Source organism: Anarrhichthys ocellatus, unplaced genomic scaffold, assembly GCF_004355925.1.
Source record: "Anarrhichthys ocellatus isolate YVR2014 unplaced genomic scaffold, GSC_Weel_1.0 scaffold24, whole genome shotgun sequence".
Lineage (NCBI taxonomy): Eukaryota > Metazoa > Chordata > Actinopteri > Perciformes > Anarhichadidae > Anarrhichthys > Anarrhichthys ocellatus.
In genome coordinates, this window is record NW_022280054.1 from 4424229 (window position 1) to 4439674 (window position 15446).

The 15446-nt window shown below is 39.9% G+C and overlaps 1 long non-coding RNA gene across 1 annotated transcript; it reads right to left on the reverse strand.

The window, feature by feature from the left end:
• Positions 1 to 123: 123 nt before the first annotated feature.
• On the reverse strand, positions 124 to 14563 carry LOC116391083 (uncharacterized). Its single transcript, XR_004213222.1, has 3 exons — positions 14486 to 14563; positions 5044 to 8832; positions 124 to 2838 (listed from the first exon to the last, which is right to left on the reverse strand). It is a non-coding gene; the product is annotated as an uncharacterized LOC116391083 (long non-coding RNA).
• Between the last annotated feature and the right edge of the window lie 883 nt (positions 14564 to 15446).

Sequence of the window (15446 nt, forward strand, 5' to 3'; positions counted from 1 at the left end):
GTGTGTGTGTGTGTGTGTGTGTGTGTGTGTGTGTGTGTGTGTGCAAGACGCACAAGAAGACAAAGACATCAGATCTCTTGATAACAGATGTTTTTTATCCTCTAAAAATAGGCATAGCTCAGTTTATTATACTATTTAAAAGGGCATTTCATTAACATCTTCAATGCAAAGTTAACTCTAAGCAAGTCATCCAACATGTGTTTACAGATAATTGTAACATCCTGCGCACATTATTGGTCAATGATTTTTTTTTTACAATTGCACATGGTCTTCTTTCATTATAAAATGTACTTCTCTAACTGCTTACTTTTTGGCCTCAAAGTATATCATTTCAGCTGGAAATGTGTTCAGTGGTGTCATCCAATGCAGAAAACTGTGGAAACTGTAAATTCTAATCGAATAAATCTTGTGTATGGCTTCTTGGTAACATCTTGTTCATCTCACAGAGAAGTCTGTTAAGTCAGGCAGTCCTGCTCTCAGAAGTGAGGAGTTATTCATACCAAATAATTCAACCACAACAGTCTGGCTCATCGGTCATTGTCTTTGTTTATCATTCATTAATCCCTTCCTACTTTCCTGGCAGGGCCCTCGTGCTGGATTAAATGTACTGCCAAAGAGGCCACTGATCACTGTTTTTGTCACTATGCAGCCAAAACAGTTTGTTATTTGCCTTCCAGCAGATGAAGCCTTGGCTTTTGTTCAAGATTTGCACTTTAAATGAAGGCCATCACATTGGTTTACTCTATTGGCAAGAGACATCTTCACTGTTTTCCAGTGATAACTTGACATATTTGGTCTTCGTGAAGACATGTGATCCTCTCTTCAAGGTCTAGATATCTTTTGTCTAAAGAAACGTTTCTTGGAGTTCTCTTTACCAGGCTGGTCAAGGCAAACACTCAACTCACTTTAGTTTTCATTTTTTACTGCTCTGTTACTCTGCTTTAACAAAATACAGAATACAAAAGTTTCATCACAAAAGTTTTGAGCTATGAATGTATTTTTTTCATTTCTGATTAAGATGATGCAATACTATTGCAGGAGAATGACACTTCTTCTAACCTTCCTTTAATGGAGGTGCAGTCATTCGATTAAACAGGATAACCTGTGATCATATTAAGTCGGAAAAAGATACTTAAAGATGAAGCCATATCACCATTAATTAACATTTAGTCAGCGTCAGGAGGAAGTCCTGTCATTTCACATTCACTGGTAGAAATCAAGACCAACCACTCTGAACACATCATTTCATACATACACATTAGAAGACCAATTATAGGAATGTGTCCCTAATAAAGTGAAATGTATGAGCGCTAATTAATCCCCATTCTGTCTTCAACAATTGTACTGGCCTTTGTTGTAATCAAGTAAAAGCTGGATGTAACAAGCATTTATAAACAAACCCGATGGGACGGACAAACATCTCACATTCTTATCAATTTATTGAAGTTATATTACAGAAGTCAAAAGTAAAAAGGTCAAAGCTTCCTTTGAAGATGAGGAACTGTCATGGCGTGATTGAAAATGTACAACAGAGGAATTCCTCAGATATAACTTAAAACATATATACAAAAAATAAAAACTTTATGGAAATCTAGATTAAAATGTCAAGCCAAACCCCAACACACAATCATATATTAACTAATAAACCACAGATGTTATTTGTTTTACAGAAGTGCAAATGACTGACGGGTACTCGTGAAGAGGCAAACACTTTACTCCATCAAGGAGGACAGTAATGGGGAAGAGAGAAATCTGCTGGTAGCCATGCATGTTCAGTGAGGTACGCATAATGCTACAATGGTAGCATCTTCACATTTAACATTGAGCTATTCTTGTTTTTCTCCGTCTATACGGTCCTGCAGATGTTTACAGTCATACCGTTTCCGACTCATATTTGCAGAGTGATCATTTCCTCATATTGTCTGCACTTACCTGTCTGTGTTAGTGAGTGTATGCACAATACGTATGTACTTTATAACACTTTTTTGTGAAAACATCTGTAGAACGTCTTTCTCACTTTGAACATTTTGGCTTTACTTGTCACAATGAAGCCTCCAAAGCAATCCATGTCATAAATACATCATCCAGTCCTCAGCGAGTTTCATGGCTACACTATTTTGTTATCTTATTACTTTTAAGAGAAGTTTTGCATTGAAGGTTGAATCACAGTTAGAATGTCTTATCTGTACGACAGTATTTTTCCTCAAGTCCCATGTCGTCCACACAAGAAATCATCACTTATATCCATTCAGTCCACCTTCTTTTAGTGTCTTCTCCAAAAAGTGAAAGTGGACTTCATTTGAACGGTGAGAAATCTTCAGCTACAATCCCCAAATACCATGATTATCGAGATCAAACTATCTAAGCAAATATGTAACTCTGTACCACTCTGGTATCAGATGTTTGGGGAGGAAAGGAGTCTTCCAACTGCTCCTTGTCATCAGGGCTGTTGAGCGAGAGTGCGCTATGGACCTGTAGCCAAGTACAACCTTTATGAGACATTTGCCATGTTGGGCTGTTGTTACGTTTCAGTGTTAATTTGGCTTCTCGTCTGGCAAAGATCAGTAAGTCACCACACCGCAGTTTTTACACATCGTCCTCGGGATAGAGTCCCCCTTCATGCAAATCCATTCTCCGTGATGATGTAGAACATAGTCATCCTGACACCGCTGTATATCTCCAGGTGCACTTCTTTCTTAGAATCCAGACAGGCGGATCAGCACTAAGTCAGAGCCACAATGTCGTCTCTCAGTTTGTTTTGTGGCAGACAGACCAGTCTGGTTGTCACCTGCAAGCTGTTTTCAGTCTGTCTTCTCTGAAGGTCGATGATGGGGATCTCTAAAGAGGCAGAAAGCGTGCAGAATAAAAAGATTCAGTAAATTTCTTTCAAAGCAAAAGTCCAAATGTTAAAAGACATTTGCCGCCAAAGTTTTATGATTCAGTTTTTAAGCTATTGCCGCTCTTGTGGAAATTGCAAATCTTTATGCTCTCTATCGTCATGGTCCAATAAGTTTTCTATTTCACAGGTCATTTCAAACTCCATAATGTTACAGCATATAAAAAATATATATAAATTAATCATTTTAAGAAATCACCTGCATGTCTGCATATTAGTAAACCCTACGTTGCTTTCTGACCTGCCACCTGATTACAGTACTGATTATGAGTTACATAATTGTCCAATGAGGAAATGGTAGCCCGTTCTCACACAAACTCGTAAAATATGGAAGCTTGGTCACTGGCCAGACGTGGCAAGCTATGAGGCTTTATGGCCACGTTATGGCAGAGTAAAGGAGGAAGTCAGGTTTAGTAGTATAAAGAGCGGTTTAGTCCCACAGGCAGGAGGACAGGGTGGATAGTTGAGTCTAAAAACACACAACTTTCAACCAGGGGACCGGTGTTTGTGTCCTGAAAAGCAAAGGTCAACGTTGACTTATTTCAAGCAGGCTGGTCTCATCCAGCATTCGTAGCTTTCCCTACAAAAAAGAATGTGCCGCAATCCGTATCCCATTAACGTAATTTGTATTTTATCCACAGATTCATGAACAAGGAAGTAAAAAGACCGCAGAAGCACACGCAGGGCAGGTGAGAGCTGAGGTGGATGGTCCAACAAACATCTTTCATCCAGGAGACCACTGTTTGTTCTTCATCTCATATGAGAAGTTCAATTATTTGTCACATAACTTGCAGACTTGAGTAACAGCACTCCCGTAGTTATTTTAACTCAAACGACAATCTTTTCGCAAACCTAACCAATTAGTTTTGTTTCCTAAACCCAACTAACTTGTTTACTGTGAGGACGGAAGTTTACTTTGAAAAGACTGAATTTATGTAATGAGCGGAAAATTGACAGGTGTTGCTGGCTTTCGTAGGAAAATGCACGAAAAATGGAGGAGCAACTTTTTCGTAACGTATCATACAATCCGATGTATGAGGATACGTTGTTTGAAGCAAAGGGCCACTCATCAAGCTGCCGTATTTGACAAGTCGGGAGTGAGAACTTGTTAGAAATAAAGTAAGACACAAGACAGATGGAGGAAGAAGAGATGAGAGATTGACCAAGTCAGAGGTCTCGTGAGGACAGTGTGTGTGTGTGTGTGTGTGTGTGTCTTTTGTACAGAGGAGGGGCATCACAATGTGGATTCACGGTCTGGGGCCTCACACGCATGACAGGGGTGTGTGAGATGACCGAGATGGAAGGAATAGTTCAACGTGACACAACAGAAAATCAGACCACAGTGATTCATCAAAGAAGGCAAAAAACTGAAAAACTTGACGACTTTTAATCCAACAAACTGATCCAGGATGAAGCTGTGAAACAAACTCAGATGCATTGATGTGTTCAGGGTCAGACTCTGAGGGGAGCAGAGATGAACTGCTCAGATCCTCTGTCAGTTCAGTTTGCTGGATCATTTAGTTTGTTATACTGCCATCTTGGGTTCATATCCAGTGTGGAGGATTTTTTTTTACCTATGGCACTGCATGGGGGCAGACAGTATCAATGCAGTCGGTATATTTAGCAAGATACCTTCTCTTTTGCGTGAACCAAAGCAAAAAGTTTCACTTAGTTCTAAAAATATTACTGTGCACTAAGGACCCGTTTACTATTTAAAAGATTTAATATGCAATGTCTCAATTCATACCACTCAGTTCACACAAATTGCATTCTACGGTTTGTTAATCATTCACCCTTTAAAATCAACACAAGTGTGTTTTGTCATTTCCCGCGTGATTGTCTCCTTTATTTACTTTCAGAGTGTCTCATGTATTTAATGCAATAACTAAAATCTTCCCCGGGGGAGGATGATCTCTTAGTTGAGTAAAAACTCTTTTGATTTTAAGCAGAAAGGCACTTGGTGACTAATGTTTGCTGCAGACTGGCTCGTCACTTTCGATGAGTGATGTTACAGTAATACGGCTAACGAGCTGTTCTTTTCAAGAGGAGAAAAAAAAATGAGCATGAAAAACACACAGCAGATGTTCCTACTAAAAGCAAAGGCCTCCATCAGGTTGCTGCACCAACTACTGTACTTTAATTCTCACCTCCGGATGCTTGGATGGTTGAGCAGCTGGGGTTTCTGGGTTGGTAGGCTTCTGGAGATCCTATATTTCTATGTGAAGCAGGCAGGTTGTGTCAGCAGTAACAAGATGAAAGAAGCGGTCTGGTTGGAGGGTGTTGTAGATCACCATTTCATAGTAACGTGATGCTCATGTTTGCATGCTTTCTTCTTTGTGGAGTCCGCTGAGTCGCTTGAGGTCACTTGGCAGAAACACATTGATGGTATCGAATTGGCTGATACTGTAGGTCCATGCCTCCTCCGAATCTGGCAGCTGATTGGACGGCGAGGGATTTGGTTAGCGTAAACTGTATGGGGTGATCTTCAACCGACCACACGAGGAACACAAACATACTCTGTCTGCTGTCTGAATATTGTGGAAAAGTACTGTATGGTTGTGTTCTCTGTTGTTTGTTATAGTATTGAAATATGGCTAAATTAAATTAAAAATGAAAAAGGCTTTAGCATTTAAACTTCTGGTTTGAGATTGGTAGTTGTTTGGTCCTAACACTACCTCTGTCCTGTCTCCAACTATTGTCTCTCCTTTCCCCTCGTTTCCTCAATCCCACTCTTATACAATGACCCTTTCCCTGACAGCTTTCATAAGGGAATGCACGAATGGCGGAAATGACAATGAGCACTTTCCTCCATCTCCCACATCTTCCCTTTTTACCTCACGTGTAGTCATTGCCAGTCTATATCTCAGATGACTAATGTTACAAATTCTATCTACGACCGCTCCTTTAGAATATATTTACGTCTCCGACGGCTGAAGTTGGCTCTATTCTGTCTGTAAAATTATCTAATAAAGTCAACCACAGAGATACGATTTGCTCTGACCGCTCTAATGGCCGCCGAGAACACACTTCCCTCTGGAATAACAAGCGAGGGATGGGTAAAAGGAAGAAAAAAAAACAGATAGTAAGCTCATTACTCTACCGAGGACTGACAGGACGATGACGCGACTTTCACAGGCTGAGATAGTGCAAACACATGTACAGTATATGTATAAACACACATGTAGTAGAAGACACTGACTGCATGATTGGTTCTGACTAGACTGCGTTAAAACTACATAATAAATGAAATTTGAGACAACACAGTGAATGCAACAACACTAAATGATTTGTCAGTGCCTCTAAAACAGCTATTTCACACCGCCGTTGTTAGAGCTTGGTTCAGTTAAGGCCCAAAAGTCCTAGGGTCGGGAAATATTGTTAAATTAAAGCATCTACTATGAATGTTTTCTCTATGAATCAGCATACTACTTGTATGTGCAAGGGGTCGCTCATAATGATGAACCCAAATAGAATTATCACTCTGCAGTTCCACTTTGAAGCGTCTTTCAGCCTGTTGTTCTGGTTTTTTGGACCACAACTTCACTGTTTTGGTTCAGTCTCATCAGCATCATTAACGGCAGAAAGCCAAAAATCCACTGTACCCGCCTTGCGCCAAACTGCAGACAGACAAGAGTTTACAATGCGTTGATGGACAAAGGTGGTATTTGATTCTTCTCCTACTGTCCAGTTTTAAGTTTGTTCCCGTTACTTGTTGACCTCCTCTGACCTCCTGTTACTCATTCTGTAGCTCCATGTCCTCTCTCTGCCTTTTCATCACCCACCCTTGGCTTTTCCCTACCAGCTTAAAGAGATTTCATTCCCTCACTAACAATCAGAGTGATTTGAAGAGATGAAAGTGAATGGCTCTGCTCCTTTAATGATGCATTTATCCTTATAATGGGGTAGAGTAACCCGGACAGAAAGAGATTCCCTTGTGTGGCCTTGCTTGTTAAATGTCAACAAATCACTGCTCAGTCACCACTGAGTCCGGCTCCTTTCTAAATGGAGTTTGTTTCCTCTGGGCTTTTTAAGGGCGCTACAGTTTCTTCAAATGCAAGACATGCGTGTCAGATGAACTGGAGTTTTTAAAATGGCTATCAGTGTGGATGTTTGCGGACACTAGAAGGAACTATCAACTACATGGAAATGAAAAAATAAGCTTTAGTCACGGCATGAGATCAGCGTAATTTACCGTTCACTTTCTCTATTTCCATGATCTCCATCAGGATTCTGACTTTTGGAGCAACTCGGGTCTTGTGACGTAGGCGACAGCTTTAGCCTCAGACTTTTAGCACAACATCGTAGCGATCAAGTAGATATTTAAAACCCTTTTACAGGAGTCGCTTTTCTAAAACGAGCTACACGTGTTGGCTAGCCACAGCGGAGGTCCAATTTTTAAACAAATCACTAAGCATTTAAAGTAGTAAATCTATCATTCTTGTCATTGACTGCTGAGCAACAGTGACTAAGTAAGAATAGCATAGACAATACAGGTTGGCGTTGAGTGCTTTGGTCGAGCATCGTAAAGACGTTACAGGGCGCAACCCTCTGGCCTCTCTAACTACTAAATCACACAATCACACACATAATTACAAGCTTCAACAGGCAATCTTCTTCTGGCTTCAGATCCCACTGAGAGATCAAGCTATGATCTTCTTGTCTAATCCTCCTGACCTCTGCTGAGCCGGTGGTGTGACCAGGACTCAATGGGTTTATATAACACCAGCTCGGCTTGCAAAAGCAACTGACCAGCCAAGTATAGTGCTATTACGTTAAGCCTGGAATCCAAAATGAATAAATTTAGTATTTTGCTCTGGGACTGATGCTCATTAAACAAATGTTAATATTGTGTTCACATGGAGGCTAAAATAAACATCCCTGTGACCAAATTAGAGTCTCAACCCATGTGAAGGGCAAACCTGAAGACAAGTTTATCTGATTGGAACCGTTTACTTTGCCGGTGATTAAAACACACATATTGTCATTATGTTTTTTTTGGGTTTTGACTGTTTATCCAGATGAAATATCTGGTTTGCGCAAAAAAAAATGGATGAATTAGGAAACCTGTTAATGTAATGTTACTGTAAAGCTATTGATAAGCTATGGTGACTCCTTATAATTTCAGACTATAGCTATTGAAGGTTGCTGGTAGCTGACAAGCAGAGAAAATCTCAATGGGTTGAGTGAATTAACAAAGCTCTCCTTAAGCAAGGCATCTCCAGTAACTCAAAATAATATGGCAGGATTGTCTTTAAACTTTCTGTAAATCTGTCGACTTGATTTGGTTTATCCAAATGTGTGCTGGGTACCTTTTGTTCTGGTTAGTCAGATAGAATGTGCCACACAGTATATACATGTCTGTCTCTGTGTGTGTGGTTGTTACTTAGTATTTAAAGTAAGATCTGCTTCAGTAGCCATTGTAGAACCTGTTCAACCTTAATTGTTGTGGCTTTTCATTTAATATTGTTTAATTGTAGTACTGAACAGGAGAAAAAGTTATATGAAAAGAAAGATATTTCTCCATCAGATCAAAATTTCAGTCTGTTGAAAAAATAAATAATAGTCTAATGCAAATTCCCTTTTAATTAAGACTTAAAAAGAATCTAATCTAAAATTGAGGCTATTTTACATATCTGAAGAAAAACATATTTCCAGGATATACAAGATTTCCCATAATCAGACGGCAGCAGTATTGTTTGCTCCTCTCTTCCATCTTGTCAGAAGGCACAGGCGCAAACCACAGCCACCACCACTATGTTGCCAATGGTTGCAAGCACAGCGATCCACAACCAAATGGTGTCACTGGACACTTTCCCATCATCCTCTGTCTCTGAGGGTCGAGAGTAGCCGGCGTTGAGGTTGGAGGTGGACGTCTGCAGGGACGTGTTGCCATTGTACGGAGAATCCATGAAGGCCCCGCTCACAGCCGGGAAATGCTGTCAGGAGAGAGACGGAGGGGGACGAAGGAAAGGACGAGATAGAGGGAGGAATTCAGATTAAAGTCTGTGAAGATTTAATTCAATCAGTATTGTTGGACGAAGTCTGAGGGAAGTTCAAAAACATTCACTGGGCTGAAATCAACGTTCCAGTCCAATGATTTGGATTAAACTTTCTCCGCAAGAAAGCGAGAGCATATTAGAGTAGAAGTTGTGTTTCCATGAGAGAAAGTAAGAAAGTTGTTCAAATATTATTTTAATTAGGATGAAACAAATATATCATTGATATTAATATATTAAATATACAAACAACCGTTAAAACATTGCTTTAAACACACAGATGTTAATTTTCCAAGAATGACACATGACAACAGCAGACATCTTGTTAGTACTGAGGTTGACTATCATTTTTTCATTTCATTTTCTCAGTTAATTTTCATTTAGTTCACTAAACCACGACACAAGAATATAACTAACAATAAATAAACCACACAACCAGCTTTTAAACTCATATTGTGAAATGTGTTTGGTGCAAATGGTAGCATGACACTGTATTCAACATAAAGAATTGATTAGCAGATTGGATCATGAGTTCTGATTAAGATCTGATTTCCATCCCTTTCTGAATGCAGTGGCATTTTAATTCTTTGTCTCAAAAAGCCTAAAAAGGAGATGCATTCAGCCTTAAATGAATCTTACAATGACAAGCACAGCGTGGCTGAACAATAACATGTTCTGTTCAAGAGGTCAAACCGACAGCTGTGCCTGGTCTCAGGACAGCTTCACTGTACAGGGAAGAGGAATGGGCATCTCAAAGGAATTAATTCTCAGAGGGATTAAAGTCTGAAACATGCTTCACATAAACTGAATAGCACACACACACACACACACACACACACACACACACACACACACACACACACACACACACACACACACACAGGAAGAAAGAGAAAGGCAAAAAAAAAAAAGGAGCAAGCGAGATGATGAATCCTAATTTTATCTCAGCTGGATGAGTTTGTCTCTGGGGGACTTCCACAGCATCCGGTCATCAAGACAGGAAAGACACTCCATCAGTTTAAAGGGAGCTATCTCTGGCAATTAATAACCTAAAATGTCTATGTCTTCAGAAGAAGAAGTAAACACACTACCTGTTTTCATTGCTTTTTGTCACACATACACACACACAATAAAAGCTACCTCTAGCTCTTTATTCTGGAAGTGTGACACCTGCGTTACAGACGTGCAGTTGGTGAACTCAGGTGTGTGAACTCAGGTGTGTGAACTTAATCGACTGTAACTTTACAAGCTTACGACACACCGCAAAAAAGGCAAGCAGACGTGCTGTTTGATACTCAAACCACAGACTGAACAGCCTGACACTAACAGACAGCTCAGTGAGCATTAATAATTTAAGCTGAAAGGTTCAAGTGATTTTGACCCTTTAACTTGTGGGTGTTGTCGCATATAAAAGCACTGTTTTGTGAGTGCTTTTAGATGTGAGAAATAGACATAAAGTCTCACATTGCATTGGAAACATCCTCTTATAACCGGTTGTGGGGTATTTTTAGTTTTGACGATGAAGATGTTTGATATGACCAGGCAATCGGATACAAGTAAACCAAAATGTACATTTTTTTAAGTGTCAATTCAATGGGGAGGCTGAGATTCTATCAATATAAAAACAAAAACAAAAAACTATAATTAAAGGCTCAGTTCACCCAAATCTTACTTCAACCAGTTATCACTCCCAATGCATCAAATACCACAGCTTGGTCTTTGCTCCTCAGCATTTCTCCAAAAGAACACAAAGCAGAGCACACCTGAGTAGAGAGAGATGGTGCCAAATGTATAAAGAATAATCATCAATACTCATTCATTAAGTCGATGAACGGAGTCTCTGCATCATTAGCTGAGGTCAAACCCCTGTGATTGTAAATCAATTTGTTTTTTATTCCAGTGTGGCGCTAGGATGCTACTACAAGCATCAGGTTCAGTTTGATCCCAAATGCTTCTCAGGCTTCTACTGTGTCCTCATCCACACATCTCACTACAGATGTGACTTAGGGGCAATTTCTCCCTGTGAAAAGCCTTCATATTGAGGGGAGTAAAATAAATTTCACTTTTGTCATCACTGACAATTACAAAGGAAACCTATCATCACACATCCAGTGTTAAAGCTCAGTTAGTGCTTATTATCGTCATTAGATTATGTCTTCACAGGGGGACAGAGGAATTTTAATACTTTCCTACAGAGCCATTTTGAGTGAGGGGTCAACAAAGAATCACTGGGGGCATGACATGAAGTTATCTGACATCACTTGGCTACTGATGCATGGTTCAAAGGTCTGGTAGAAAGGCTGGCCAAATCAGATTGTCTTTACAGCGGCTGAGGTGCACATGATTTACTGTACGAGTTTGTCGGCAAGTTAGAGAGACAAAACCAGCTCTCCATATATTCTACATGTGCAGGTGGACAACAATACACTCCTAAAACAGTTCCAATAAGGACAAAGTAACAAACAACATACAAAAAACATGGCAACTTGAGGAGAATTGACTGGGATCAAAAAGGACAGATGAGATCAAAACTCCAGTGAGTGACTTCAACATATAATATTGATACAGAGATGAACTTATTCTGGGATAGAATTATATTAAATCCCAAATAAATTTCCTTTTTGCCTCATTATTCATGCACAACTGTCTCATCCCATCCCGTAAAACACACAGCCACCGTTTGTGAATGAAATGTCTTCAGTCTAAAATGTTGCAACAGTTAATATATGAAAACATAATTTATAATAAAACATCTCACATCAGCCACTTAATATGTATATTTAATTAACTGCCTCCAAGGCTTTCTCATGAGTGAAGGAAAGGCACAGGAGAAAATGTTGCTGTTTTCATGATGGTTGGTAAGAAGCATTCAAACATGCAACTGACTTTTCAATAATATGGTCACAATCGCAACCTGGGCACAAGACCTTTTCTAGCCAAGGGAGCACTGAACTTGTTCACCTCCTCATTAAAAAAAAGCCTCTGCCTACAAGCTGTGTCTCATTCTGGGAGTTAAACAGCACAGAAAGGTCATCGACAAAAACAGCAGTGAGCATGAGCATGTGAAAGATTTATTACACCACACGCCTGGAAGACAAACAACCCAAAGATAAAATGAGTTTGTTTTTAGAGCCACACGGTCTAAAGTCAAAGAGCTAAATACCTACTGCACGCTGCAACTCTGCGTGGTCAACTAAAAGAGTCAATTTAAGTGGGTTCTTGGTATGGAACATGTTGTAACTTTCAACCTTTCCACTACCTTCAGTAGGAATTGGTCAGATAATTGATTATATGCACTGGTGATGTTAGGCTCACAACTTTAAATCTGCATATTCTGCTAAAACTAAATGTGACTAACATTTGTCATGACTGAGCAGAATCTTTAAAAACTGATCGTCTTACGCCGCACAACATGTCTGAGCAGGAGAATCTAAAAGCTGAAGCGATAAGGGGACTTCTTAATATGAGGCGTTCGGTAGGACAGTGGAAACAGGTCTTTTACTGTGACAGAGTGAATAAAAAAATGTTCATGGTTCATGTTAACTTGACTGACTAACAACTCACGTCACTACCAAGTGACTGACGACTGACGTGACGAAATGTCGACGTTTACTTTAGGTTTTGTCGGACCTCAAACAGAGGTCTCCTGGGGGAAAGTCCTGTGTTTGTTTGACCCATCCTCCTCCCCTCCCACTCGCCCTGTGTGGAAAATCTTTCTTTTTATACTACTCAGTTGCTCTGATCGTAATAATGACGCTGGTGGCTTCACATTGTAGTTAGTTCACAGCCCAGTGCATCGGTGTCAGACGCCAAGGCGCACCGACCAATTTGACGAGTTGGAATTGAGACCGGGCTGGTCAGAGCAGAGCATATCAATATGGGGATTTGGCAGATTGCACTGTCAAATACTGGCGGTGTTACAATATTTATGCATCAGTTATTGTTTTTCTCTTTCCATCTTTGCCTCATTGTTCATCCCAGTTCTTCATCTTGAAACAAACTGCAGGAAAATGTTTGCTTATTGAACAGCACGACACATGGGTTTCTCATCTAAAGAAACCTTATGTTCTATTATTTCTGAATAAATGCACCAAAAGGCAAACGAATAACTTAAGTGAATAACTCAAATGTTTCAATTCAATCCATTAGCAGCATTTTTGTGCACCTAAAAAAACTGTCCTGTGTGGTAGTGATGATTTGTGAGAAGGACTCTCAGCTGGACTCATAATATAAAACCAGCTGCAAGAAATGAATGACAGTGACATGTTACACACCTTTGCCTTTAGTACGTGTCTACATCATACATGAAGATACTATGTAATATCACTTCCAGACAGACAGACAGACACACAGACAGTCACTGCGCTAAGTAGGCCAACAGCGGCAATCTGTTCATTCAGACTAAAGTTACAGATACACAAGGAACTGACTTAACTTCGACTGCTTGTTTCACTGAATCTACTAATTGTTACTTTTTTAAATGTTTATCTGTACTTGATTGAAAGGATTTAATGATCCTGTTCTAACAATTCTGCAAAGACACACACACACACACACACACACACACCAGGAAAAAAACTAATAAAAGTGTGTGCATCAGTACATGGAAAATATTTAAACGCCATTTCATTTGTTGTATACTGCAATAGTCACCGATAATTAACTAAAAAATATATTTAAACCATTGACATGGATATGCATGAAAATCACAATTAATAAAATCAAAAGATAAAGTAAGGTGACTCCTCACATGAATGCTATTTTGACAACATACCAGGCAGTGATAAAGAAAACTGAAAGCAGCTGCAATAGTAGTAGACCACATAAAGCCAGTCAGTTCAGGACCCACACAGTGAAACAGTGATTTTATAAAGTTAGTAAGGCAAAATCAGTCAACATGAAAAGGGTACGCAAAGAGGCAACATAAGCAAAGTAGCCTAAATACAAAATTGTGCTTTCAAAATAAAAGCAAGTGAGGATTTCTTATGCCCATGTCAACCTGATGAAACTAGAGACCTTTTCACTGTTCATCATGAAACACTCAAGCATCACAACAACATTACAGAAGTAAGTGCTGGACTGGCCGTGTCACATCAACTCATACACGACTGCACCTTATGCACATCCTGATGTATTATAGATTCTCCTTAGGTGGAGAGAAAGTCCATCCACTGTAGGTAGTTTTGACTGAATCACATGTCTGAACAACAGCTGAAATGTGTTCTTAAATGTTAACTATGTCAGAATCCGTCTTGCATCTGGAGCAGCAGGGTGTCACGCATGTTTGCAACACCAAACACAAACACTATTCAAGTCATTTAAAGTCATTCCACCATTCTAGCTCAGTTAGTCACTTCTAAAACGCACATAAATGTAGTGATAAAAAGTCAATAACTAAACAGTCTTTTTTTATCATTGTAGTTGAACATGTTCTTGTTAGAAGATAAGCTTAGAAAAACAGAAAAAAAGATATGCCTACGTAGTTTGTGCTGGGTTTGAAGAGATGAGAGAGAGAGAGCATTAACCAATATCAAGAAGACACAGACAAACGTGGAGGAAGAAGAGACAAATAGAGTGAGAAAGAGAGCTGTACCTGCTGCCGGCTGCACGAGAAGAAAGAGATCAGTTGTGGTGTTCCTGTCTGCCCTGTCCTACACTCTGACTGAGGCTGAGTGCATCTAAAAGGGAGGGAGGAAGCAGCGCTTCATGAGAGCGAGAGACTGAACTCCATGTGGGAGAGAGAGGCAGACAGTGGGAGTGTACCGTCAATGAAATAAATAAATGTACACTGAGAGAGAGAGTGCACTGTGAGAGAGCACGTGTGTGAGATAGATTTGGACATCCTGCTGTGAGCGTACGTGTGTGAGAGGGAAAGACACACACAGACAGAGAGAGACAGATCCCACCATGGACACGTGTAACTGTATGAAAAAAAAAGTGTGTTGCGTGTGTGTGTGCGACACAGGAGAGTTCTCCAGGAGACGCTTTCATCTGTGAAACAGCTGAGCTGGGTGTTTGTTACCTCACACAGACAGACTTACAGTGCACTAGCTTTCATCACTGATTTCATTTCCTGGTCTAATATGTTTTGAACAATAAGCAAATGTTCAGGCAATATGGTTGGAAACTGTAAAAAAAAAATAGGTGTTGCTTAAAAAGACTATAACGACCACTCCTCAGACGATATTAACAGAATAGCATGCGCGTCTTTTCCACATTGATAGAGTAAAGAGATCGATGTACAGCAGTTGGTCCTTTTGTTCCGTTGGGTGTAATAAGGGTTGAAGTTGAAGGAGAAAACTGTCTATTATCTATCGTAGTTGCAACAATGTCTTTCTCAAAGGGCTTCCTTATCGGAAACAATACAGTAGCAAACAGTTGAAACGACGCCATGACTGGGTATATGATGTGACAGAAATCCTAAATCAGATTTGAACCAACAGCTTTGTGAGCACATGGCGGTCGACTCAGCCTGCTGAGTCACCAGGATGATCAGCTTTTGGGCATCTACATCTGGGACTGTGAGGACACGTACTAAACGGCAAGAAGCCCAA